We start from the raw sequence: 26,184 nt of genomic DNA on the forward strand, positions 1-26,184 counted from the left end.
CTGTGCCTTCCTGAAGCGACCTGCAGTCTGTGGTCGCGTCTCCTGTCGTTCCTCTCTACTGACGAGAGGATTTCAGTTTCCTGTTTTGGATTTACCTTTGATATATCCAGGAGAATCATTGTTTGTTTGATACTGGAATAAAGACTCTGTTTCTATTACGTCGCTTTTGGGTCCTCATTCACCTGCATAACAGAAGAATCCGACCAAGAATGGACCCAGCGACTACGGATTCTCGCAACACTGCCGTCGAGATCCAGGGAGCAATGCTCGGCAGACACGAGCAGGAATTGTCTGCTGCTCGTCATGCCGTTGAGACCCTGTCCGCTCAGGTCTCCGATCTCTCAGGACAGTTTCAGAGTCTTCGTCTCGTGCCACCAGCTACTTCCTGGTCTTCCGAGTCTCCGGAACCTAGGGTTAATAACCCACCATGTTACTCTGGGCAGCCCACTGAGTGTCGCTCCTTTCTCACCCAGTGTGATATTGTGTTCTCTCTCCAGCCCAACACATACTCAAGAGAGAGAGCTCGGATCGCTTACGTCATATCACTCCTTACTGGTCGGGCTCGGGAGTGGGGCACAGCTATCTGGGAGGCAAGGGCTGAGTGTTCTAACGTTTATCAGAACTTTAAAGAGGAGATGATACGGGTTTTTGATCGTTCAGTTTTTGGGAAGGAGGCTTCCAGGGCCCTGGCTTCCCTATGTCAAGGTGATCGATCCATAACGGATTACTCTATAGAGTTTCGCACTCTTGCTGCATCCAGTGACTGGAACGAGCCGGCGTTGCTCGCTCGTTTTCTGGAGGGACTCCACGCTGAGGTTAAGGATGAGATTCTCTCCCGGGAGGTTCCTTCCAGCGTGGACTCTTTGATTGCACTCGCCATCCGCATAGAACGACGGGTAGATCTTCGTCACCGAGCTCGTGGAAGAGAGCTCGCGTTAACGGTGTTTCCCCTCTCCGCATCTCAACCATCTCCTCTCACCGGCTCAGAGACTGAGCCCATGCAGCTGGGAGGTATTCGCATCTCGACTAAGGAGAGGGAACGGAGAATCACCAACCGCCTTTGCCTCTATTGCGGTTCTGCTGGACATTTTGTCATGTCATGTCCAGTAAAAGCCAGAGCTCATCAGTAAGCGGAGGGCTACTGGTGAGCGCTACTACTCAGGTCTCTCCATCAAGATCCTGTACTACCTTGTCGGTCCTTCTACGCTGGACCGGTTCGGCTGCTTCCTGCAGTGCCTTGATAGACTCTGGGGCTGAGGGTTGTTTTATGGACGAAGCATGGGCTCGGAAACATGACATTCCTCTCAGACAGTTAGGGAAGCCCACGCCCATGTTCGCCTTAGATGGTAGTCTTCTCCCCAGTATCAGATGTGAGACACTACCTTTAACCCTCACAGTATCTGGTAACCACAGTGAGACCATTTCCTTTTTGATTTTTCGTTCACCTTTTACACCTGTTGTTTTGGGTCATCCCTGGCTAGTATGTCATAATCCTTCTATTAATTGGTCTAGTAATTCTATCCTATCCTGGAACGTTTCTTGTCATGTGAAGTGTTTAATGTCTGCTATCCCTCCTGTGTCTTCTGTCCCCTCTACTCAGGAGGAACCTGGTGATTTGACAGGAGTGCCGGAGGAATATCATGATCTGCGCACGGTCTTCAGTCGGTCCAGAGCCAGCTCCCTTCCTCCTCACCGGTCGTATGATTGTTGTATTGATCTCCTTCCGGGGACCACTCCCCCTCGGGGTAGACTATACTCTCTGTCGGCTCCCGAACGTAAGGCTCTCGAGGATTATCTGTCTGTTTCTCTCGACGCCGGTACCGTGGTGCCTTCTTCCTCTCCCGCCGGAGCGGGGTTTTTCTTTGTTAAGAAGAAGGACGGTACTCTGCGCCCCTGCGTGGATTATCGAGGGCTGAATGACATAACGGTTAAGAATCGTTATCCGCTTCCCCTTATGTCGTCAGCCTTCGAGATTTTGCAGGGAGCCAGGTTCTTTACTAAGTTGGACCTTCGTAACGCTTACCATCTCGTACGCATCAGAGAGGGGGACGAGTGGAAAACGGCGTTTAACACTCCGTTAGGGCATTTTGAATACCGGGTTCTGCCGTTCGGTCTCGCTAATGCTCCAGCTGTCTTTCAGGCATTAGTTAATGATGTACTGAGAGACATGCTGAACATTTTTGTTTTCGTTTACCTTGACGATATCCTGATTTTTTCACCGTCACTCGAGATTCATGTTCAGCACGTTCGACGTGTACTCCAGCGCCTTTTAGAGAATTGTCTCTACGTGAAGGCTGAGAAGTGCGCCTTTCATGTCTCCTCTGTCACATTTCTCGGTTCTGTTATTTCCGCTGAAGGCATTCAGATGGATCCCGCTAAGGTCCAGGCTGTCAGCGATTGGCCCGTTCCTAAGTCACGTGTCGAGTTGCAGCGCTTTCTCGGTTTCGCTAATTTCTATCGGCGTTTCATTCGTAATTTCGGTCAAGTGGCTGCCCCTCTCACAGCTCTGACTTCTGTCAAGACTTGCTTTAAGTGGTCCGGTTCCGCCCAGGGAGCTTTTGATCTCCTCAAGAAGCGTTTTACATCCGCCCCTATCCTTGTTACTCCTGACGTCACTAAACAATTCATTGTCGAGGTTGACGCTTCAGAGGTGGGCGTGGGAGCAATTCTGTCTCAGCGCTTCCAGTCTGACGATAAGGTCCATCCTTGCGCTTACTTTTCTCATCGCCTGTCGCCATCGGAACGCAACTATGATGTGGGTAACCGCGAACTGCTCGCCATCCGCTTAGCCATAGGCGAATGGCGACAGTGGTTGGAGGGGGCGACCGTCCCTTTTGTCGTTTGGACTGACCATAAGAACCTTGAGTACATCCGTTCTGCCAAACGACTTAATGCACGTCAAGCTCGTTGGGCGTTGTTTTTCGCTCGTTTCGAGTTCGTGATTTCCTATCGTCCGGGAAATAAGAACACCAAGCCTGATGCCTTATCCCGTCTCTTTAGTTCTTCTGTGGCTTCTACCGACCCCGAGGGGATTCTCCCTGAAGGGCGTGTTGTCGGGTTGACTGTCTGGGGAATTGAGAGACAGGTAAAGCAAGCACTCACTCACACTGCGTCGCCGCGCGCTTGTCCTAGTAACCTTCTGTTCGTTCCTGTCTCTACTCGTCTGGCTGTTCTTCAGTGGGCTCACTCTGCCAAGTTAGCTGGCCACCCCGGCGTTCGGGGTACGCTTGCTTCTATTCGCCAGCGGTTTTGGTGGCCTACTCAGGAGCGGGACACGCGCCGTTTCGTGGCTGCTTGTTCGGACTGCGCGCAGACTAAGTCAGGTAACTCTCCTCCTGCCGGTCGTCTCAGACCGCTTCCCATTCCTTCTCGACCATGGTCTCACATCGCCTTAGACTTTATTACCGGTCTGCCTTCGTCTGCGGGGAAGACTGTGATTCTTACGGTTATCGATAGGTTCTCTAAGGCGGCACATTTCATTCCCCTCGCTAAGCTTCCTTCCGCTAAGGAGACGGCACAAATCATCATTGAGAATGTGTTCAGAATTCATGGCCTCCCGTTAGACGCCGTTTCAGACAGAGGTCCGCAATTCACGTCACAGTTTTGGAGGGAGTTCTGTCGTTTGATTGGTGCTTCCGTCAGTCTCTCTTCCGGGTTTCATCCCCAGTCTAACGGTCAAGCAGAAAGGGCCAATCAGTCGATTGGTCGCATATTACGCAGCCTTTCGTTTCGAAACCCTGCGTCTTGGGCAGAACAGCTCCCCTGGGCTGAGTACGCTCACAACTCGCTTCCTTCGTCTGCTACCGGGCTATCTCCGTTTCAGAGTAGTCTTGGGTACCAGCCTCCTCTGTTCTCGTCCCAGCTCGCCGAGTCCAGCGTTCCCTCCGCTCAGGCTTTTGTCCAACGTTGTGAGCGCACCTGGAGGAGGGTCAGGTCTGCACTTTGCCGTTACAGGGCGCAGACTGTGAGAGCCGCCAATAAACGTAGGATTAAGAGTCCTAGGTATTGTCGCGGTCAGAGAGTGTGGCTTTCCACTCGTAACCTTCCCCTTACGACAGCTTCTCGCAAGTTGACTCCGCGGTTCATTGGTCCGTTCCGTGTCTCTCAGGTCGTCAATCCTGTCGCTGTGCGACTGCTTCTTCCGCGACATCTTCGTCGCGTCCACCCTGTCTTCCATGTCTCTTGTGTCAAGCCTTTTCATCGCGCCCCCGTTCGTCTTCCCTCCCCCCCCCCCGTCCTTGTCGAGGGCGCTCCTATTTACAAGGTACGGAAGATCATGGACATGCGTTCTCGGGGACGTGGTCACCAGTACTTAGTGGATTGGGAGGGTTACGGTCCTGAGGAGAGGAGTTGGGTTCCATCTCGGGACGTGCTGGACCGTTCGTTGATGGATGATTTCCTTCGTTGCCGCCAGGGTTCCTCCTCGAGTGCGCCAGGAGGCGCTCGGTGAGTGGGGGGGTACTGTCATGTTTTGTCTTTGATCATCATGTCTTGTCCCTGTGCTTCCCTCTGCTGGTCTTATTAGGTTCTTTTCCTCTTTCTCTCTCTCTCTCTCCTCCTCCCTCTCTCCCTCTCCCGCTCTCTCTCTCTTTCGTTCCGTTCCTGCTCCCAGCTGTTTCTCATTCTCCTAACGACCTCATTTACTCTTCCACACCTGTCCCCTATTTTGCCCTCTGATTAGAGTCCCTATTTCTCCCTCTGTTTTCCGCTTCTGTCCTTGTCGGATTCTTGTTTGATGTTTGCTGTTCCTGTGTCCTTGTTCCGCCCTGTCGTGTTTTTGCCTTCTTCAGATGCTGCGTGTGAGCAGGTGTCTATGTCAGCTACGGCCTGTGCCTTCCTGAAGCGACCTGCAGTCTGTGGTCGCGTCTCCTGTCGTTCCTCTCTACTGACGAGAGGATTTCAGTTTCCTGTTTTGGATTTACCTTTGATATATCCAGGAGAATCATTGTTTGTTTGATACTGGAATAAAGACTCTGTTTCTATTACGTCGCTTTTGGGTCCTCATTCACCTGCATAACAATCTATACGCGGATGATACATTATGTATGCTATTACCCTGACTGTTGATCTGTCTGTGTCCAAACTATAGTCAGATTTTATAGCTATGCAGGAATCACTTGCTGATTTTAAAACAAAATACATGTTGTTTTTCAACTCTCGTAAGAATGTTACAGATGAACTACATGTTCACTCATTAGATGGTTCTCCAATCGAACGTGTTCCCGCATATAAATACTTAGGCATTTGGATTGATATGGATTTGACATTTAAATAACATACAGTACCAGTCAAAAGTTTAGACACACCAACTCATTCAAGGGTTTTTCTTTATTTTTTACTGTTTACTACATTATAGAATAGTGACTTCCCTTGGCATCCATGAATACATGCCACTTTGTAGGCTGAATATTATTACACATATGGTATTTGTAATAGATGTCCTTTTCCATTCAAAAGGAGGGTGCACACATAGAAGGTGCCGTTAAAATAATGGAGACTCCCCGGGTGTCACAGTATAATTCTCACTCTGTATGTCACTTTCACATGAATTTGCTGCTGTACACAGTAGTACACAGCCAGTACACTTAAATAACATTCTGACCTTGAATTCAAACACTGTAACAATACTTTTGTAATTGATTTATGATTTATTTGAACAGGCAAATGTACCAAACCTAAGCTGAAGCATTTAATGCGTTTAGCCATCATAATTATATTGACAAAATCCTACTCGCATCTATGAAAGGAAAATTCCACCCATTAGTCCATTGTTGACATAGTCCCAAAATGTTTTGCTTGTCAGCAATCAAGTTAAGATATTTGACTTTCAAAATACAGAAATCATCCCCGTATGATGCATTTTGCATCGTATGAGCATCAATGCTTTATATGGGGATGATTTCTTGAAAACTTGATTGGTGAAAAGCAAAACACTTTGGGACTATGTCAACAACGGACTAATGAAACAAATACCAAAATAGTTTTTGGGTGGACTTTTCCTTTTAAGGTTCAAAATGTAATGGCCCGCCTAAACTGGGTCTGTGGCCCATCTTGGCCACCCCATTCAAAATGCATGTATGTTCAGCCATAATAATTATTTTACATGTTAGTCTGGTCTCCACTTTAGCCACTTGGTCCTTGCCAGCCACATAATGACGCAAAGTTATTTATAAGCCCACAGTATGTCATAGTGAGTTTACTAATATCTCTCTCTCTCTCGATTGGCTGATCAAAGCGGTCAGCACAGCGACGGTTGGCACAGGCTCATCCACAGACCACACCCTGCGGGACACGTCAGGCCACTATCTACGTGGAGAGCTCATTCTCTCAGGCACCTGGAGACACCGCCCGATTCTCAGGGCCCCACCTCAGCCGCAAAGCAAGCATGCAACGTCAGGTCAAAGGTCAGGGCTTTGTCCAGATATAAGGGTCATCTGATCAATACATGGACACAAGGGGTCCATAGGTGACGGCTAGAGGGCGTGTAATGATTTGGTTTATGTGCTTTAAAGTCAAATTCAGTGTTCATTTGGAATAATCCACCATACAAGCATACAGCCAGCCTAAGGGAGGAAGTTTAGGTAGATTATGAGTTTGAATTAGGGGAATATGTTTCAAGGGCTGGGTCAGTGAGTATGTCCTCTGTGTGTGCTGAGATCCGTCAGTGAAGTAATTCCATGGGCTCTCTTTTTCTCTCTGACTTAGCTCAACATCGTTCAGTCAGCTTTCTGATTGACTGCCTCGTATGTGTTGTACTGTGTCTGTCTCATCCCACACCGGACCTGTCAAGCAATCACACACGCAGCCGATAGGCATCAATTAAACTGAGTGAAAGGAGGAGGGGAAGAGAGGGGAGGAGAGAAGAAGCCGTACGTCAGTCTTCTCTCCTGAGAGTGAGGCTTTACATTGTACCAGCTGCCTCCCTCCTTCCCTCCCTCCCTCCCTCCATTCCTCCCTCCCTCCCTCCTCAGCATCTGGTGGAATTTAGTAGAAAACCCCTGTAGAACTCATTAAGACTGCGTTTGAGCGAATGACTTTGCGGGTTAGCAACAGTGAACAGGGGAAATAGAAGGAAAAAGCAACGGAGCTTCGGAGATTAAAAGGTTAATTCACAACTAATGACCTTTGTATATACAGTACACCAGACCTCTGCTTTGCTTTTATGGTCTGCGGTGAGGAGAGGTGGTTTTGGGAAGAAATGTATTTTCATAATAAGAGTGGTGCAGTGGAAAAGTCAATGGTAATGCAGAAAGCCTAAATTCCAGGTCTGCTTCACGTTACTTTCCCAGACTTCACTGAAGCCTGAATTTCACTTACAGGAAAGTCTGTCAATGGTAAAATGTTCTCAGACTGTTCATCACTAATTGGGCCAGCTATAACATAGGCCCTGCTATGCTGTGATCCACCATTATGTCGGATGTGATGCAGATCTTGTGTAACTGATGTCAATGTGCTTGCTTATGTAACCTTTGTTCAACTAGGCAAATCAGTGAAGAACAAATTCTTATTTACAATGCTGGCCTACAGTATACAGCCGTCATAACAGTATATCTTCCTCGCTCACAAGTCCTTAATGTTACCTGTCATTAATCTTTCGTCATCTGTTTTGCTAAAAACACAGTAATGCCCTCTTGATATCGCCTTAGCCAGCTACGCCACCGAAAAGCTATGATTTCGATGGTGCGTGTACAGGATTCCTTGCTCAGTGACGGGGATGCGGGAGAGGGCATTCATGGCAGGTGTGCCCTCTACCCACCTCTATGGTCACGTGGGTTTTTCTTTATTTTTCTTATCTTCTACATTGTAGAATAATAGTAAAGACATCAACACTATGAAATAACACGTATGGAATCATGTAGTAACCAAAAAAGTGATAACCAAATTCTTCAAATAGACACCCTTTGCCTTGATGACAGCATTGCACACACTTGGCATTCTCTCAACCAGCTTCACTTGGAATGCTTTTCCAACAGTTCCCACATATTCTGAGCACTTGTTGGCTGCTTTTCCATCACTCTACGGTTCGACTCATCCCAAATCATCTCAATTTGGTTGAGGTCGGGGGATTGTGCATTGCTCTCCTTCTTGGTAGGTTGGGTCATTGTCCTGTTGAAAAACAAATGATAATCCCACTAAGCTCAAACCAGATGGGATGGTGTATCGCTGCAGAATGCTGTGGTAGCCATGCTGGTTAAGTGTGCCTTGAATTGTAAATAAATCGCAAAGTGTCACCAGCAAAGCACCCCCACACCATAACACCTCCTCCTCCATGCTTTACGGTGGGAAACACACGTGGAGAACACACTGCGTCTCACAAAGACACGGCGGTTGGAACCAAAAATGGACTAAATGACACCCCTTCTTTGTTTCATGATTATCTAAGTGCAAGACCAAATGACAAATTTCCACCGGTCTAATGTCCATTGCTCGTGTTTCTTGGCCCAATCAAGTCTCTTCTTCTTATTGGTGTCCTTTAGTAGTGGTTTCTTTGCAGTAAATCGACCATGAAGGCCTGATTCACTCAGTCTCCTCTGAACAGTTGATGTTGAGATGTGTCTGTTACTTGAACTCTGTGAAGCATTTATTTGGGCTGCAATTTCTGAGGTGCAGTTAACTCTAATGAACGTATCCTCTGCAGAGGTAACTATTGGTATTCCATTCCTGTGGCAGTCCTCATGAGAGCCAGTTTCATCATAGTGCTTGAGGATTTTTGCGACTGCATTGAAGAAACTTTCAAAGTTCTTGAAATGTTCCGTATTGACTGACCTTCATGTCTTAAAGTAATGATGGACTGTCGTTTCTCTTTGCTTATTTGAGCTGTACTTGCCATAACATGGTCTTGGTCTTTTACCAAATAGGGCTATCTTCTGTATACCACCCCTACCTTGTTACAACACAACTGATTGGCTCAAACACATTAAGAAGGAAAGAAATTCCACAAATTAACTTTTAAGAAGGCACACCTGTTAATTGAAATGCATTCCAGGTGACTACCTCATGAAGCTGGTTGAGAGATTGCAAAGCTGTAATCAAGGCAAATGGTGGCTATTTGAAGAATTTCAAATATAAAACATATTTTGATTTGTTTAACACTTTTTTGGTTACTACATGATTCCATATGTGTTATTTCATAGTTTTGATGTCTTCACTATTATTCTACAATGTAGAAAATAGTCAAAATAAAGAAAAACATTTGAATGAGTAGGTGCTCTAAAACCTTTGACCGATAGTGTGTGTCATTGAAATGTGAGTACCAACACCTTTTATCACCAAAAGTTTTTCCAAACACAAAGGTTTGTAAATAGAGTATATATATCGCTACCAATAAATACTTTACAACTAAGCAACTGTTGAAGGTCAACATCGTTAACATGTGTGAGAAAGACTCAAGGAGCACCAGAGGGAAAGACAAGAAAAAGTCTGACTTGTCTGGAATTCTGCATAAGCTGAAGCTGATTAACGACAAAATAGATGCTTTGAGTTTAAGCTTTGAGAAACAGTGAAATTGACAGTCTGCAAGTGACCCCCAAAAAAACGGATCTGTGTAAGCAGAGAGGTGTTTAAGACAGAGATTGAAAGTAAAGCCAAAAGAGATCCAAGTTAACTTAAACTTGGATATAAGGTACCTAGCGGCAAGAGTAGACAATATGGAAGACAAAATGACCGTCCCAAACCCATCCACTAAATTCGACCCCGAGGTGTCCATCATCATAGCAGGCCTACTGTTCAAAGAGGGAGAGATTGAGATAAAGAGAGGGGGCCCAGGCATGATCAATCTTTTTGATACTGTCGCAAAGCTAACTAAAAAGCAGCATTCCCCAAGTGAGGATGGCTTTCACTTCAGCAGTAATACATTCATGAACTTCTTTGAGGAAAAGATCATGATCATTAGAAAGCAAATTACGGACTCCTCTTTAAATCTGCGTTTTCCTCCAAAGCTCAGCTGTCCTGAGTCTGCACAACTCTGCCAGGACCTAGGATCAAGAGAGACAATTAAGTGTTTTAGTACTATATCTCTTGACACAATGATGAAAATAATCATGGCCTCTAAACCTTCAAGCTGCATACTGGACCCTATTCCAACTAAACTACTGAAAGAGCTGCTTCCTGTGCTTGGCCCTCCTATGTTGAACATAATAAACGGCTCTCTATCCACCGGATGTGTACCAAACTCACTAAAAGTGGCAGTAATAAAGCCTCTCTTGAAAAAGCCAAACCTTGACCCAGAAAATATAAAACACTATCGGCCTATATCGAATCTTCCATTCCTCTCAAAAAAATTAGAAAAAGCTGTTGCACAACAACTCACTGCCTTCCTGAAGACAAAAAATGTATACGAAATGCTTCAGTCTAGTTTTAGACCCCATCATAACACTGAAACTGCACTTGTGAAGGTGGTAAATGACCTTTTAATGGCGTCAGACCGAGGCTCTGCATCTGTCCTCGTGCTCCTAGACCTTAGTGCTGCCTTTGATACCATCGATCACCACATTCTTTTGGAGAGATTGGAAACCCAAATTGGTCTACATGGACAAGTTCTGGCCTGGTTTAGATCTTATCTGTCGGAAAGATATCAGTTTGTCTGATATCAGTATGACACACAGCTGTATATTTCAATGAAACATGGTGAAGCCCCAAAATTGCCCTCGCTAGAAGCCTGTGTTTCAGACATAAGGAAGTGGATGGCTGCAAACTTTCTACTTTTAAACTCGGACAAAACAGAGAACAGTCCCAAGAAAACAGTCCCAAGAAACAAAGAGATCTTCTGTTGAATCTGACAATTAATCTTGATGGTTGTAAAGTCATCTCAAATAAAACTGTGAAGGACCACGGCATTACTCTGGACCCTGATCTCTCTTTTGACAAACATATCAAGACTGTTTCAAGGACAGGTTTTTCCATCTACATAACATTGCAAAAATCAGAAACTTTCTGTCCAAAAATGATGCAGAAAAATTAATCCATGCTTTTGTTACTTCTAGGTTAGACTACTGCAATGCTCTACTTTCCGGCTACCCGGATAAAGCACTAAATAAACTTCAGTTAGTGCTAAATACGGCTGCTAGAATCCTGACTAGAACCCCCCAAAAAAATTATCATATTACTCCAGTGCTAGCCTCCCTACACTGGCTTCCTGTTAAGGCAAGGGCTGATTTCAAGGTTTTACTGCTAACCTACAAAGCATTACATGGGCTTGCTCCAACCTATCTTTCTGATTTGGTCCTGCCGTACGTACGCTACGGTCACAAGACGCAGGCCTCCTAATTGTCCCTAGAATTTCTAAGCAAACAGCTGGAGGCAGGGCTTTCTCCTATAGAGCTCAATTTTTATGGAATGGTCTGCCTACTCATGTGAGAGACGCAGACTCGGTCTCAACTTTGAAGTCTTTACTGAAGACTCATCTCTTCAGTGGGTCATATGATTGAGTGTAGTCTGGCCCAGGAGTGTGAAGGTGAACGGAAAGGCTCTGGAGCAACGAACCCCCCTTGCTGTCTCTGCCTGGCCTGTTCCCCTCTCTCCACTGGGATTCTCTGCCTCTAACCCTATTACAGGGGCTGAGTCACTGGCTTACTGGTGCTCTTTCATGCCGTCCCTAGGAGGGGTGCGTCACTTGAGTGGGTTGAGTCACTGACGTGATCTTCCTGTCTGGGTTGGCGCCCTCCCTTGGGTTGTGCCGTGGCGGAGATCTTTGTGGGCTATACTCGGCCTTGTCTCAGGATGGTAAGTTGGTGGTTGAAGATATCCCTCTAGTGGTGTGGGGGCTGTGCTTTGGCAAAGTGGGTGGGGTTATATCCTTCCTGTTTGGCCCTGTCCGGGGGTATCATCGGATGGGGCCACAGTGTCTCCTGACCCCTCCTGTCTCAGCCTCCAGTATTTATGCTGCAGTAGTTTATGTGTCGGAGGGCTAGGGTCAGTTTGTTATATCTGGAGTACTTCTCCTGTCTTATCCGGTTTCCTGTGTGAATTTAAGTATGCTCTCTCTAATTCTCTCTTTCTCTCTTTCTTTTTCTCTCTCGGAGGACCTGAGCCCTAGGACCATGCCTCAGGACTACCTAGCATGATGACTCCATGATGACTCCCCAGTCCACCTGGCCGTGCTGCTGCTCCAGTTTCAACTGTTCTGCCTGCAGCTATGGAACCCTGACCTGTTCACCGGACGTGCTACCTGTCCCAGACCTGCTGTTTTCAACTCTCTAGAGACAGCAGGAGCAGTAGAGATACTCTTAATGATCGGCTATGAAAAGACAACTGACATTTACTCCTGAGGTGCTGACTTGCTGCACCCTCGACAACTACTGTGATTATTATTATTTGACCATGCTGGTCATTTATGAACATTTGAACATCTTGGCCATGTTCTGTTATAATCTCCACCCGGCACAGCCATAAGAGGACTGGCCACCCCTCATAGCCTGGTTCCTCTCTAGGTTTCTTCCTAGGTTTTGGCCTAGAGTTTTTCCTAGTCACCGTGCTTCTACACCTGCATTGCTTGCTGTTTGGGGTTTTAGGCTGGGTTTCTGTAAGGCACTTTGAGATATCAGCTGATGTAAGAAGGGCTATATACAGTAAATAAATGTGATTTGATTTGATCAAGCTGGAACTACAATCTGTCCAGGAGAAAGTGACTGTCCTCCGGCAGAAACAAAGGCTAAGGAGCAACGAAAGGTTCAGCAGATCCTATCTACGATCGGCAAAGTCACACACGGAGCGACTTATTGATCTGAACTTCAGAACTCTTCTGCCAGAGATCCCGACCGGGATAAACTTCTACATCACTGGGAGTGGGTGAGTGATGCAACAGCCTCCATTTGGTCCTGATGCTGGTAGCAGGGGCCAGGAACCACTGAGGAGAGATAGCGCAGAGGACTGAGACTCACTTGCCCAGCCAGTAAGTGCCGACCAGTAACCAGTTCAGTGGAACGTTAATGGTTGAACGGCTTTGAGCTAAGACTATCGATGTTACTTTCACTGAATCCTGACATTATATCCCTGAATGAGACACATCTATCAGGTCATCATTCATTTGAAATGGATTGGTACACTTGGTTTGGACATAATAGGAAAAAGCATGTAAGAGCACGCAAAGGATCTGGTGGAGTTCGACTTGTGGTTAGAAACAAGATACTGGAGTCCTATCTAGTAAATGTGACTGAAAATCAGTATATGGCATAAAGGGACGGAGATTTGAGCATCGAGTATCGGCATATTGTTTCGTTTTTTTATCCTGTTATTTGCCTCCTGAGGGCTCTACATGGGGATGTGATTCTCATTCTTTCTTTAGCCAATGTATACTTTTTCTGAGGTTGATGCTGTTTACACCTGTGGAGATTTAAATAGTCACATTGTTGGTTTGGAAGACTGTATTAATGATGTTGATAATGCTAAGCCCAGGACCAACTTAGATGCTGTGTTCAATAAGCATGGTGAAATCTTACTGGAATTCCTAAAGGATTCAAAATGCTGTATTCTAAATGGAAGAATATCCCCTGGGAAAGATCAGTTTACATCAATCTCCACAAAAGGGAAAGCAGTTGTTGATTACATCATTACCCACCATGGCTGTTTAAATACATGTTTTGAGTTTAATTTCTTTACTCCTAATGAGTTGGCGGAAAGTGTGGCAGTTGATTGTATCTCTTTATTTGGGGATCGCTTCAGAATACCTGACCACTCTATGTTCAGTATGACATTTCAGGCTAGGGTTCAATCTTGTCTAAGTGTCTGTAATTATATACAGTTGAAGTCGGGAGTTTACATACACTTAGGTTGGAGGCATTAAAACTAGTTTTTCAACCACTCCACATATTTCTTGTTAACAAACTATAGTTTTGGCAAGTCGGTTAGGACATCTACTTTGTGCATGACACAAGTCATTTTTCCAACAATTGTTTACAGACAGATTATTTCACTTATAATTCACTGTATCACAATTCCAGTGGGTCAGAAGTTTACACACACTAAGTGGATTGTGCCTTTAAACAGCTTGGAAAATTCCAAAAAATTATGTCATGGCTTTAGAAGCTTCTGATTGGCTAATTGACACAATGTGAGTCAATTGGAGGTGTACCTGTGGATGTATTTCAAGGCCTACCTTCAAAATCAGTGACTCTTTGCTTGACGTCATGGGAAAATCAAAAGAAATTAGCCAAGACTTTAGATGAAAAATTGTAGACCTCCACAAGTCTGGTTCATCCTTGGGAGCCATTTATAAACACCATGGGACCACGCAGCCATCATACCGCTCAGGAAGGAGACGCCTTCTGTTTCTTAGAGATGAACGTACTTCGGTGCAAAAAGTGAAAATCAATCCCAGAACAACAGCAAAGGATCTTTTGAAGATGCTGGAGGAAACAGGTACAAAAGTATCTATATCCAGAGTAAAACGGAATCCTATATCGACATAACCTGAAAGGCCGCTCAGCAAGGAAGAAGCCACTGCTCCAAAACCGCCATAAAAAAGCCAGACTACGGTTTGCAAATGCACATGGGGACAAAGATTGTACTTTTTGGAGAAATGTCCACTGGTCTGAGGAAACAAAAATAGAATTGTTTGGCTATAATGACCATCGTAATGTTTGGAGGAAAAAGGGGAGGCTTGCAAGCCGAGGAGCACTATCCCAGCCTAGAAGCACGGGGTGGAAGCATCATGTTGTGGGGGTGCTTTGCTGGTCAGCATTCATTTGTGGGGGTGCTTTGCTGCAGGAGGGACTGGTGCACTTCGCAAAATAGATGGCATCATGAGGGAGGAAAATTATGTGGATATATTGAAGCAACATCTCAAGACATCAGTCAGGAAGTTGAAGCTTGGTCGCAAATGGGTCTTCCAAATGGACAATGACCCCAAGCATACTTGCAAAGTTGTGGCAAAATGGCTTAAGGACAACAAAGTCAAGGTATTGGGGTGGCCATCACAAAGTTCTGACCTCAATCCTATAGAAAATTTGTGGGCAGAACTGAAAAAGCGTGTGCGAGCAAGGAGGCCTACAAACCTGACTTAGTTACACCAGCTCTGTCAGGAGGAATGGGCCAAAATTCACCCAACCTATTGTGGGAAGCTTGTGGAAGGCTACCCGAAAGTTTGACCCAAGTTAAACAATTTAAAGGCAATGCTACCAAATACTAATTGAGAGTATGTAAACTTCTGACCCACTGGGAATGTGATGAAATGAATAAAAGCTGAAATAAATCACTCTCAACTATTATTCTGACATTTCACATTCTTAAAATAAAGTGGTGATCCTAACTGACCTAAGACAGGGAATTTCTACTTGGATTAAATGTCAGGTATTGTGAAAAACTGAGTTTAAACCTGTCTAGGATAGGGGTTCCGCTAGCGGACATTTAGTTGATTTACAGACTTAATTCAAAGTGTATTAATTTGAAGCAATTTACACAGGTGAGGTTTCTAAAGTGTAAAGAAAATAAAAAGCTGAAGGAAGTGTTAATAAATGTATATGAATCGTGTCAACACAAATTTGACAAAAGATGGTCTATGAAGCGTAGATTTAGTCGTAGGCAGACATTACAACTGGAGCAGCTACAGACATTCCGCAACAGTTTTTGGGTCCCCAAAAAGTTACGCAAATTTACAAGGAAAATATATTGGAAAATCGAGAACTTCACCATCAAACTGATATTGTTTTGGGAAAATGGGAAATGTTGGACTTTTTTCCCCAGGCGTTAACAACCCTTCTATCCCAGCTCACAATTTTAGGGAGAGAGAACGTTTTTGTAATGTTACACGTAACATTCTCCTAATGTTTGAGTGTCCAGTTTTCCGTTAGTTAGGGGAACAATAATATAAACTCAACATGCAACATTTTCAAAGATTTTACTGAGTTACAGTTCCTATATGGAAATCAGTCAATTGAAGTACTGTATATTCATTAGGCCCTAATCTATGAATTTCAAATTACTGGGAATACTGATGTGCATCTGTTGGTCAAAGATACAGTACCTTAAAAAAAGGTAGGGTAATGGATCAGAAAACGAGTCAGCATCTGGTGTGACTATCATTTGCCACATGCAGCGCGACACATATCCTTTGCGTAGAGTTGATCAGGCTGTTGATTGTGGCCTGTGGAATGTTGTCCCACTCCTCTTCAATGGCTGTGTGAAGTTGCTGGATATTGGCGGGAACTGAAGCATGCTGTTGTACATGTTGATCCAGAGCATCCCAAATGTGCTCACTGGTGACATATCTCAAATCAAATTAGATTTTATTGGTCACATACACATGTTTAGCAAATGTTATTGCGGGTGTATCGAAATGCTTGTGTTTCTAGCTCCAACAGTGCAGTAATATCTAAGAAGTAATATCTAACAATTTCACAACAATAGACACAATACACACACATCTAAAGTAAAGGAATGGAATTAGGAATATATAAATATGTGAACGAGCAATGTCGGAGCGGCATAGACTAAAATACAGTAGAATAGAATACAGTATATACATATGACATGAGTAATGCAAAATATGTAAACATTATTAAAGTGACTAGTATTCCATTATTAAAGTCAATGTATATAGGCAGCATCCTCTAAGGTGCTAGTGATGGCTATTTAACAGTCTGATGGCCTTCAGATAGAAGCTGTTTGTCAGTCTCTCGGTCCCAGCTTTGATGCACCTGTACTGACCTCGCCTTCTGGATGATAGCGGGGTGAAAAGGCAGTGGCTCAGGTGGTTGTTGTCCTTGATGATCTTTTTGGCCTTGCTGTGACATCGGGTGCTGTAGGTGTCCTGGGGTGGCAGGTAGTCCCCCCCACCCCTGTGATGCGTTGGGCAGACCGCACCACCATCTGGAGAGCCCTGCTGTAGGGGGCGGTGCAGTTGCCATACCAGGCGGTGATACAGCCTGACAGGATGCTCTCAATTGTGCATCTGTAAAAGTTTGTGAGGGTTTTAGGTGCCAAGCCAAGTGTCTTCAGCCTCCTGAGGTTGACAAGGCGTTGTTGTGCCTTCATCACCACGCTGTCTGTGTGGGTGGACCATTTCAGTTTGTCAGTGATGTGTACGCCGAGGAACATCCACCTTCTCCACTGCGGCCCCTTCGTTGTGGATCCCTCTGCTGTTTCCTGAGAGGTTATTTTCCTGGAACCACACTCCCAGGCACTCACCTCCCTGTAGGCTGTCTTGTCATTGTTGGTAATCAGGCCTACTACTGTTGTGCCATCTGCAAACGTGATGATTGAGTTGGAGGTGTGCGTGGCCACACAGTCATAGGTGAACAGGGAGTACAGGAGGGGGCTGAGCAGGCACCCTTGTGGGGCCCCTGTGTTGAGGATCAGCGAAGTGGAGGTGTTGTTTCCCATCTTCACCACCCAGGGGGCTGCCCGTCAGGAAGTCCAGGACCCAGTTGCACAGGTCGGGATTCAGACCCAGGGACCCAAGCTTAATGATGAGCTTGGAAGGTACTATGGTGTTGAATGCTGAGCTATAGTCAATGAACAGCATTCTTACATAGGTTTTCCTCTTGTCTAGATGGGATAGTGCGATGGCGATTGCATCGTCTTTGGGTCTATTGGGGCGGGAAGCAAATTGAAGTGGGTCTAGGTAAAGGTAGAGGTGATATGATACTTGACCAGTCTCTCAAAGCACTTCACGACGACAGAAGTGAGTGCTACGGGGTGATAGTCATTTAGTTCAGTTACCTTTGCTTTCTTGGGTACTGGAACAATGGTGGACATCTTGAAACATGTGGGGACAGCAGGGATAGGGAGAGATTTAATATGTCCGTAAACACTCCAGCCAGCTGGTCTGCACATGCTCTGAGGACGTGGCTAGGGATGCCGTCTGGGCCGGCAGCCTTGCAAGGGTTAAGACGCTTAAATGTCTTACTCACGTCGGCCACAGAGAAGGTGAGCCCACAGTCCGTGGTAGCTGGCCACGTCATTGGCACTCTGTTATCCTCAAAGTGGGCGAAAAAAGTTGTTTAGGAGCTAGAAGCACGGCTGCCCTATTTGACGGCGCCATCTATCTTTTGAATATACATGCCATGGAAGAACTGGGAAATGTTCAGCTTCCAGGAATTGTGTACAGATCCTTGCGACATGGGGCCTTGCAACATGAAGTGTTGGCTGCGGATGAATGGCACGACAATGGGCCTCAGGATCTCGTCACAGTATCTCTGTGCATTTATATTGCCATCGATAAAATGCAATTGTGTTCATTGTCTGTTGCTTATGCCTACCCATACCGTAACCCCACCCCCACCATGAGGCACTCTGTTCACAATGTTGACATCAGCAAACCGTTTGCCAACACGACGCCATACACGCTGTCTGCAATCTGCCCATACAGTTGAAACCACGGTTCATCCTTGAAGAGCACACTTCTCCAGCGTTCCAGTGGCCATCGAAGATGAGCATTTGCCCACTGAAGTCTGTTATGACACCGAACAGCAATCAAGTCAAGACACTGGTGAGGACGACGAGCATGCAGATTAGCATCCCTGAGAGGGTTCTGACAGTTTGTGCAGAAATTCTTTGGTTGTGCAAACCCACAGTTTAATCAGTTGTCCAGATGGTGTAGAAGCCAGATGTGGAGGTCCTAGGATGGCGTGGTTACACATGGTCTGCGGTTGTGAGGCCGGTTGGACTTATGGTAGAAAAATGTACATTAAATTCTCTGGCCGCAGCTCTGGTGGACATTCCTGCAGTCAGCATGCCAGTTGCACGCTCCCTCAAAACGTGAGACATCTGTAGCATTGTGTTGCATGACAAAACGGCACATTTTAGAGTGGCCTTTTATTGCCACTCTAACATGGTTGCCATGTTCTCATAAGAGCGTCTGCTAAATGACTTAAATGTAAATGTAAAATGTTCTCAGAATAGAAAATATTAATGCTCTAGACACTTCTCATGGGACGTTGCAAGAACATTCATGTGTCCAGTTTTCTGAGTGTTAATTAAGAGAATATTCCATCAATGTCCCACCAAGCATACACAGAACATGGTTGCCATGTTCTCAGAATGTAAGATTTCTCCAAATCTATCCTCCAAAAATGTACCCTAAAATCCCATTGAACTATAGAGGGATTAGTATCATTAGCACTGCATGTAAATTGTATTCCTCCGTTCTAAATAACAGCCTATCACACTATCTAGAACTGTGTGGTCAGCTTGCAGATGAACAGAGTTGATCGAGCTAGAATTCAAGAGAGAACCAACTTTTGCCTGTTTTAGTTCTTTTCAGAAGGCTTTCGTTTGGGTGAATAGAGACCTACTTGATTTTAGACTAATTATAATGGGAATTGATGGAAGATTCTTCAAAGCTCTTTATCGGGCTCCAGTTCAGGTCAATGACCTCAGGACTGTCTGGTTTCCAACCCCTTACGGTGTAAAGCAGCGAGACGTACTGTCTCCTACTTTTTTTTTTACAATATATGTTAACAATATAAACAATATATGTTAACAACCCCATTATTCTACACTTGGCTCTATAAATACCTTGGTTTCACTCTAGATAAACACATGACCGTTGAAGATGGCATTAGATCACTGGCAGATTCTGCAGGTAGAGCCTTGGGGTCAGTGTTAAACAAAATGAACAAATGTAAGGATCTCGTTTACTGTACTTATTCTTATTCGTGTGGTAGAGAATTCGTATCTATTTTTTGTGAAACTGATGTGCAGTATATATTCAGGAACAAATGACTGTGTGGTATTAACCAAATCAAGGACACGCTTTTTTTTGATCCACAAGACAAAAATGGGCAGGTGATATATGGTTTAAACCTAAACTTAGAACGTACACTCTAATCAAAGAGAACTACACCTCTGAACCCTGAATCTAATAAAAAGCCAAAAGTCAGTTTGTACAGCACGACTCAGATCTGGAACCCTCCCTCTAGCTATAAAGAGTACCTGAAGAGGAGAGAATTTGCCTACTGTATGATCTTAGGGAAATCGAAAACAAAATCCATAGTGCTTTATTGCCCTCTGTATGACAATTTGTTCTTCTTCTTAACATTTTTTAGGTGCCAACCCTGAGGTATTTTAGTTACGGGACGAGCATAGGCTTGAATTTCGTTTCAGACAGGGCGTGTATGAGATCGCTCAGTTTCTTCACAATGCCTGGATAAGAAGGAAAAACAAACTGTTTGTGTAGTGTGGCTAGATGGTAGCTGTACTTTCCGTGATAATTGTATATGCGTATAATAATGTTTTTTTGTTTTAGTTTTTTTTCCCAATTTCGTGGTATCCAATTGGTAGGAGTTACAGTCTTGTCTCATCGCTGCAACTCCCGTACGGACTACGGGAGAGGCGAAGGTCGAGAGCCATGCGTCCTCGAAACACAACCCAACCAAGCCGCACTGCTTCTTGACACAATGCACATCCAACCCGGAAGCCAGCCGCACCAATGTGTCGGAGGAAACACCGTACACCTGGCAACCTGTTCCTGCACTGCGCACGGCCCGCCACAGGAGTCGCTAGTGCGCGATGAGACAAGGATATCCCTGCCGGCCAAAGCTTTATGGCTATGCTTGCTACTTAGTTGGTTTTATATTTTTTGATTGGATCTATCTTGTCTTGTGTGAATGTTTCTGTTATATGTTTACTATATATCTTTATCTTATTGGACTTGCCACAGCAGAATTTCTCTTTGGGGAAAATCAAAATGAAGGTGGTCCACAGCGCCAAGGGGAACATCTGTCTGGATGACATCACTTTCTCGCCAGGCTGCCTGCTCTCGTCTACTTCAGAAGCACTGGAGACCCCCCGTCCCCATCAGGCATGTCATGATGTCACTCAGGGTGCATCTCAATAGTCTTAAGTTGTCTCCTTGTTTTCTCTCCTTCATTATAGTCTGAAAACACTGGGAACTGACTTTTGATTGTCTTCGGAAGACTATTGGGAGTGTGTCCCAAGTGGCACCCTACTTTGTAGGGAATAGGGTGTTGGTTGAGACGCAACCTCAACCTCAGTCATGTTATTTCCGTGCATAAATGACTGAGTTAACTTAAAGCATTATCAGTCAGCGTATAAAGAATCGCTTGTTCTCCTTTCAGACGATGTTTCCTCTGCATTCTTCCTGTTCTTTACGAGCCGACCTTTGAGAGACGCAAGAAAGAGACAACAACAAGTACTGATTTAGTACCATTGTCACGCGGTGCATAGCAGCTATAATTGCCCTGTCCAATTTATAGCTCCACTGTTGTATTGGGTGCCGAAAAGGAGGGGAGGAGAGGGAGAGAAGAGGGGCGTTTTGAGGGGATGGGGAAAGCTTTGTGTGTGTGTGTGGCCTCTTTAAAAGGACCCCCAGTCATCTGCTGGGCTGAGCTGTAGAGGCCTTGTAGATAATAGTCCTGTTGTGTGCCTCTCGTTCTCAGCCACGAATGTGTATGAGAATGCTACTGTACATTGCATTGCTTTAACGGGGTCTCAGCTAAGTGGGAGTCAGTGGGAGTCCGTGGGGAGTCACTGTGAATATGAGGATGTTGGTAATGATACGTTCATATCTAGCTAACAATATGAGATCGGACTCTCCCGCTGTGCAGAGCTTGCTCTCGCTTCTGACCGTTGTTGTTTGCGTTTGATGAAGTGTTACGCTTGTTTCCTGATTATCAGGAACACAAACATTGTGCAGAGGAGCAGTGACTCACAAACATTGTGTGTTATGACATCACCTAAAGCCTTGAGAAGTTTCTGGGGATCCACCAAGAAAACCAAAGCATTTGTGTGTCATAAATGGAACCATATTCAAAAGTAGTGTACTACCCTACAGGACGGTAGCTTTCCAGGAACAGGGTTGGGCAGCACAGACAAAGGGCATAGGGTGCCATTTGTAATGCAGCCCCATGTCTCGAGACAAAATTACATATTTAGCGATGACCCCAAAAGGAACTGGCCATGCTCCACCTGTGGGTCCCGACCCATTGTTTAAGAAACCCTGTAATGGAGAGACAGAGACCCATTCCAAAACGGCTCTGACGCCTGGACATAGTTGAGAAAATGGCTCTCATTTCTCTTACAATAAATATAATTTTAGGCCAGACCAATGGCAGTATACTTTAACTCTCTCACTGGACTTTTTATGAGAAATACATACACTGAAAAAAGGTTCTTAAATGGTTCTTCCTCAGCTCTTAAGGTTCCTTGGAGAACTCTTGCCTGATAAAGAACCTTTGACTTAAGTGGGGGGTTTTGACCTGGAATCTACAGTTCTTCAGAATTCTAAAATGATCTTGAAATGTGGTGTTAAATAACCCGAGTGTCGGTGTTAGTAATCAGAGTTGAACCCAAACCACAGCCATCATTACAGTATCACATTTCCCAGCATGCTCTATTGCAAGTCGATTTTGGGGGGAATTGTTTTTTTCAATATCTATGTTTTTGCATGTACATTGACTGATTAATTAATCAACAAATACAAATGAATACACTACCGTTCAAAAGTTTGGGGTCACTTAGAAATGTCCTTGTTTTTGAAAGAAAAGCTATTTTTTTGTCCATTAAAATAACATCAAATTGATCAGACATACAGTGTAGACATTGTTAGTGTTGTAAATGACTATTGTAGCTGGAAACGGCTGATTTAAAAAATAAAAATGGAATAACTACATAGGCGTACAGAGGCCCATTATCAGCAACCATCCGTCCTGTGTTCCAATGGCACGTTGGGTTAGCTAATCCAAGTTTATCATTTTAAAAGGCTAATTGATCATTAGAAAACCCTTTTGCAATTATGTGAGCACAGCTGAAAACTGTTGTCAATAAAACTGGCCTTCTTTAGACTAGTTGAGTATCTGGAGCATTAGCATTTGTGGGTTCGATTACACGCTCAAAGTGGCCAGAAACAAAGAACTTTCTTCTGAAACTTGTCAGTCTATTCTTGTTCTGAGAAATGAAGGCTATTCCATGCAAGAAATTGCCAAGAAACGGAAGATCTCATACAACGCTGTGTACTAGTCCCTTAACAGAACAGCGCAAACTGTATACAAAATCTACACATCAGTGTGTCCACATTTTGAAGTTAGGTTCATGACCCTAAATGAGGAAAAGTCATTTAATTGAATGGATAAAAAGAGAGATTAACTAGTATTTTAGACAACTCAAAAAGTGGAAATGGGTCAAATTGACCCGCAACTAGGCCCTCAAAATAATTTAATTTTAATGATAACATATTCACATAGGATCTCACTTGGTGAAGACCACAGGACTGAAAATGAATTAACACAACAACCATGTATGTCACCAGCAAACACAGTTATGGGTGGTAAAATTCACTCGGAAATCTAAGCCTAACATTAACAGCCTAACATTTTCCTAACCTGCTACGTTAATTCACCTGACCTGCCACGTTAATTATCCTAACCTGCCACGTTAGTTATCGTAAGCTGCTATGTAAACAAATCATCTGTGACGACAAATCATCAGTATCATCACACTGGTCTTGGAGGGCCGGAAACATTCGTTTTTTTGTTTCTACTTGGATTTTTCTATGTTTCTTCAAAGAAAAGAAAAAAGGTTCCCACATGGCGTCTCTCTGAAGAACCTTATTTGGTTCCAACGTGAGCCTTTATTTTTAAGAGTGTACTAGATTATATTCCTTGGTCATTGACAGCACTAGAAAGGGAATGAGGACTGTTAACACTGCATAAACATGTGTAATCAAGTCCGATTAGCACAATGTATTCCAATACCTAATAAAATGAGATTAACAATTGAGAGGAGGGGAAGAACAAACAGAGAAACACCGATGGTTTGTGTACTTGGGTTAGAAGACGAGGCCGCTCATTACTCCGACATTATTATTCCATTTGGAATGAGTCAAACCCAAGGACGGCAGTCTCACAATCTCCGAGATCAATTCCAAAATAAATCAGAACAACAGTCGTGTTGTTCACCAGGCAAGCAAGGTCAAAGTGGCATTCTCTCTTCTTCCTTTTTGATCAATTTCTATGATTTAATGAAATGTGGCGGAACTATATTTCTCATTCTTCCTCCCCTCTCCTCTTCCTCGGAAGGAAGTGACAGCATCAGAAAGTATCTCTGGATAAGTGCGTCTGCTAAATGACTAAAATGTCAATGTAAATAAATAAAGTTTACATGTAGAATTCATGCCTTTCATGAGATGTTACTGAATGAATATGTCTGAAATGGCACCCTATTCCTTATAGAGTGTAAAAATGTTCTACCAGGGCTATATGGCACTATGGTGCCATTTGGTATGTACAGTAGCTTATGATGTATAATGATATGTAAAAACCATGTAAAAAGCTATGGAGGACAGGCCTTTTGTTGATGAAGAAAGGGGGATGAAAGACAATCTATTCAGATGAGAGGGAATGGGTCAAAGTCATGTAGGAGAAACAATCAGACAGCAGTGTGAAGGCTGGCGCTTACCGTGACATTGAGTCATTACTGTAACAGGTCATTACCGTAACATTGTTGCGAGTCGTTACTGTAACAGGTAATGACCATTATTGAGAGTCATTCATGTAACCGGTCATTGTTGAGGCGAGTCTTGACAGCATTTTACTCTAATCTAGGATTTGTTTCACCGACGTGTTGAGTCTGTAATGGCCTTTCTTAAGTTTAATATGAAGTGCAAAGCCATGTGTATCTGTATGTGCCTATGTGTGTCACAGCGCATGTAGGGACGTCCGGCGTCCCCGCTCGGTATTCGGCCATGATTACTACAAGTTTAGATAGCTGACTAGACAACAAAAAAAATTGTTAGCTGGCATGGCTAATTGAGTGACTGTCAGTAACAAGAGAAAAAGAGAGAAACTGCTGAATCACAACACAATTGTGAAATTGCACCTTGTGTATTCTACCTCTCAGCAGTAAATTGAGACTCCGCACAGGGCCGCCTCCGCTTATGCCTGGAGCCGGCCCTGTGCGCACGCTAGTGCTCCGGTGCCTCTTCACCTGAAAATCTCATCATGTAATCATTGTTATACTGTTATGATATTCTGGAATGAAACAAGCAGGAACACAATGCCCCGGAGGACCCTGTAATTATGATGTCACCCTTTTCTTTGTGCTCTTCGTTACCATCACTTCTCATGTGAATATTCAGACTAAAGCCTGAAGCCAGTTTACTGAGTGTGTGTGTTTGTCCGTGTGTGCGTGTGTCTGCGTGTTTGTGTGTGTACGAGCGTGTGTACGCGTGCATGTGTGTATGCCTATGGGTCTACATTCATTTTATGTGAATCCGCTGCTTTAGGCAAGTGAATCAGGAATGGAGCCTGCTTGATGTTTCCACGGCACTGGATGTGGTTGCTCTGTAACGCTCGTCCTCCTCCTCGTCTGAGGATGAGCAAGGATCGGACCAATATGCAGCGTGGTATGTATCCATAGTATATTTATTTGCGAAAGACGAACACGAAGAACACTTGACAAAATACAAAATAACAAAACGATGTGAACAGACCTGTACTTGAGAACATAAAACAAGAACGCACGAACAGGAACGTACACACTAACGAACGAACGAACGAAACAGTCCCGTGTGGCACAAACACTGACACAGGAACAATCACCCACAAACAAACAGTGAGAACAGCCTACCTTAATATGGTTCTCAATCAGAGGAAACGTAAAACACCTGCCCCTGATTGAGAACCATATCAGGCTAATAGAAAATGAACCCAACAAAGAAACACATAACATAGAATGCCCACCCCACCTCACGCCCTGACCATACTAAACAAAGACAAAACAAAGGAAATAAGGTCAGGAACGTGACAGTACCCCCCCCCCTCCCAAGGTGCGGACTCCGGCCGCAAACCTGAACCTATAGGGGAGGGTCTGGGTGGGCATCTGTCCACGGTGGCGGCTCTGGCTCTGGACGTGGTCCCCACCTCACCATAGTTAATCCCCGCTTCCATGGCCTCCTTTTAATGTCGACCCTCCATATAAACCCCACTGGATTAAGGGGCAGCACCGGACTGAGGGGCAGCTCCGGACTGAGGAGCAGCTCCGGACTGGCTGACGGCTCTGGCAGGTCATAGCTGGCTGGCGGCTCTGGCAGGTCATGGCTGGCTGACGGCTCTGGCAGGTCATGGCTGGCTGACGGCACTGGCAGGTCATGGCTGGCTGACGGCACTGGCAGATCATGGCTGGCTGACGGCACTGGCAGGTCATGGCTGGCTGACGGCTCTGGCAGGTCATGGCTGGCTGACGGCTCTGGCAGGTCATGGCTGGCTGACGGCTCTGGCAGGTCATGGCTGG

General features: G+C 44.8%; 1 protein-coding gene and 1 pseudogene across 1 annotated transcript in view; one reads left to right on the forward strand and one right to left on the reverse strand.

Annotated features, from left to right (window-relative positions):
- The window catches only part of LOC139583845 (GTPase IMAP family member 4-like), a 796,172-nt gene that overhangs the window by 492,523 nt on the left and 277,465 nt on the right, over positions 1 to 26,184 (reverse strand). The window lies entirely within an intron of this gene.
- Positions 1 to 26,184, forward strand: part of LOC139582348 (MAM and LDL-receptor class A domain-containing protein 1-like) — a 54,656-nt pseudogene that overhangs the window by 19,863 nt on the left and 8,609 nt on the right.

This window comes from Salvelinus alpinus, chromosome 8 (assembly GCF_045679555.1).
Source record: "Salvelinus alpinus chromosome 8, SLU_Salpinus.1, whole genome shotgun sequence".
NCBI classification, from domain to species: domain Eukaryota; kingdom Metazoa; phylum Chordata; class Actinopteri; order Salmoniformes; family Salmonidae; genus Salvelinus; species Salvelinus alpinus.